A 2,346-nucleotide genomic window follows, 5' to 3' on the forward strand; every position below is an offset into this window, starting at 1 on the left:
TATATATATATATATATAAATGTATACTTGAAGGAAATATTATTTGCATATAGAGCACGCCAAACACTCCTCAACCTTTTTCAGAAATCCCCGCTGAATCTTTTGTGACTTGTATGTTTTAACTTATTTTGTACAAAAAAAAGCTTTGAAATTTTAAAATTGTTATTTCCCAAACACAAGACATTCCTGTGTGCATACTATTCAGAGTGCCCTTATAAATCTTTCCTGACATCTTTGTAAACAGTGTACATTTTCAGAGGCTCTCTTGTGCCATTTAAAACTCTCCTATGAAAGATCATTTGTTCTTGCATGGCATCAAATTGATACTAGATGTTTCCAATCGGAAATAATCAAATCCTGGAGATTTAGCAGTATTTTATTTTTTATTTTTCAGACGATTTCTGCGTCATTATTTATTTGTTTAAAAACGTGTACATTTTTTCGTATAGCACACAATTAAATTAAAAGTATTCGTTAAACCTTTATTATTCCGAAATATGTTTGAACTCTTGTGCGTTATTAGCATGGCCTTATGCAAAGTTTTAGTCTTAGTTAACATGGGAATCTTCTATTTTTTTTAAAATTTTTTTCATTCACAACCAAGCTATCCATGGGGCTCTTTCAGGTCATGTTTCAAGACAGATATTTCTCGTTTTATACCGTCTTTGTCCTCGGACAAAAAGCCAAGAAGCTCTCCCAGTATGTGGAGGTCTCCTTTCTGAAGTCTTCTTGACGAGAGAGTTGAAAAGGTATTTCAACCGAAGGTCGACAAAGCAGCAGTGGCAGGTTCATCCAGGGGACACATTTCAGCCGCAAGGACTGACCCCAGCACCCCTGACCCGCCGGACAGGCAGCATTTCTCTCCCAGGCGCTGTTCGCTTTGCTTTGGAGGACTGTTCCACCCTCAAAAAAAAAAAGAAAAAGAAAAAAGGCTAAAGCTGATTCAAAGTAAGAGCCGCTGAATTCCTCGTTTTACACGTGTTTAAACAGTATTTATACCAGGCGAAGCCCCCGAAAAGGTTCTGATTTGTGCGTTTGTCTCCTCATGTCTATATGCAATCTTTTCGTTTTTATTTTTGTACATGCTTTTTACCTTGTACGGTGCATTGAGATGTGAGAAGTATATTGAATAAAAAAATAAATAAAGATTTCTACTGATTATGCATTTAAGTATTTGGGAGACTGTGTGTGTTCTGGGATGTTTATTTCCTGCACTCAAGATAGATTTTGATTTAGAAGAAATACATATATTTTTTCGACCCCGGGGTTATTTATTATTTCCCCGATAGCTTGAAATTTTAGAGTAACTTTTCTTTGTTTGCGTTATTTGGTGCCATTTGGTTTACGCTAGACGCAAAGGACCGCTTTGCTCCAAGTGTTTTTTCACCTAAGAGTTACAAGCGTGTGGAACCATATGGAACTAAAGGCCGCTTTTACAAAACATCTACAAATGGACCAAATGGCCAGTGGATACACAAATGCAGCCTGTTGTCTTGGCAGGTCCTAAATTTAAGCACACAAGTGTATTTTTATTATTTAGAAAATAAAATAAAATAGAAGAGGTTTTTTTTTTTTACTTTGCCGTTTCATTTTACTCATGAGTTCGTAACAAAGCGAGAGCAAGCACTGCGCAAAAACCTCCCCTTAGGAAAAAAAAAACTCTTAGTGGGGATTATTTAATTTATTTATTATTATTTTGTGCCATAAAAACCACATTCAATGCGTAAAAGTTATTTAGACGGTTCTTTACGGTGCAGTGGAAGCACAAATTATCTCTAGTGGCCTCATAAGACTCAAATTGACAGGGAAAACTTGTTAAGAGGAGTTGGTCCTTCTCCAAGACTAATTCACGCCACATTTGTTAGAGCTGTATTAGAACGAAGGAACAAACACCCAATAGCACAGTATAGAACTTTAGGCTATTAAAGCATACCTATATTCTGCTTATGGTTAATATTAACCCCCAACCCCCCATGATCCACAAGCTGAGACTTTATTGAGGATGAGACGCAGCAATACCGACCTTCGACCCCTTCACGTTACAGGATCAGCTCGGATACAAACAAAGTGACCATATGCATGCATTTGTAAAGACAACCTGCATCCAAACACTTTTCATCCCCAGTGACCACGGGCTGATGCCCACTGAGCACGTCCGTGCACCGCGCATAAACGTTTGTGTATACATAAAATGTAAGTTTGTCACACGGATGTGGAGAGAAGCAGAGACAAAGTGATGCTACCAATCCACCATCCTGCCAAAAATGATCTCCATATAGATGCTGAGGAGAAGATGAGAGAGAGAGAGAGGGAGAGAGAGCGAGAGAGAGAGGGGGGCTGGGTGGG

At 38.2% G+C, this 2,346-nt stretch overlaps 1 protein-coding gene across 1 annotated transcript in view; it reads left to right on the forward strand.

Annotated features, from left to right (window-relative positions):
• The window catches only part of hoxd4a (homeobox D4a), a 10,206-nt gene that overhangs the window by 1,726 nt on the left and 6,134 nt on the right, over positions 1–2,346 (forward strand). The gene's annotated exons all lie outside the window — the stretch shown is intronic.

This window comes from Pundamilia nyererei, unplaced genomic scaffold, assembly GCF_000239375.1.
Source record: "Pundamilia nyererei isolate P.nyererei 1_Seehausen unplaced genomic scaffold, PunNye1.0 scaffold00009, whole genome shotgun sequence".
NCBI classification, from domain to species: Eukaryota; Metazoa; Chordata; class Actinopteri; order Cichliformes; family Cichlidae; genus Pundamilia; species Pundamilia nyererei.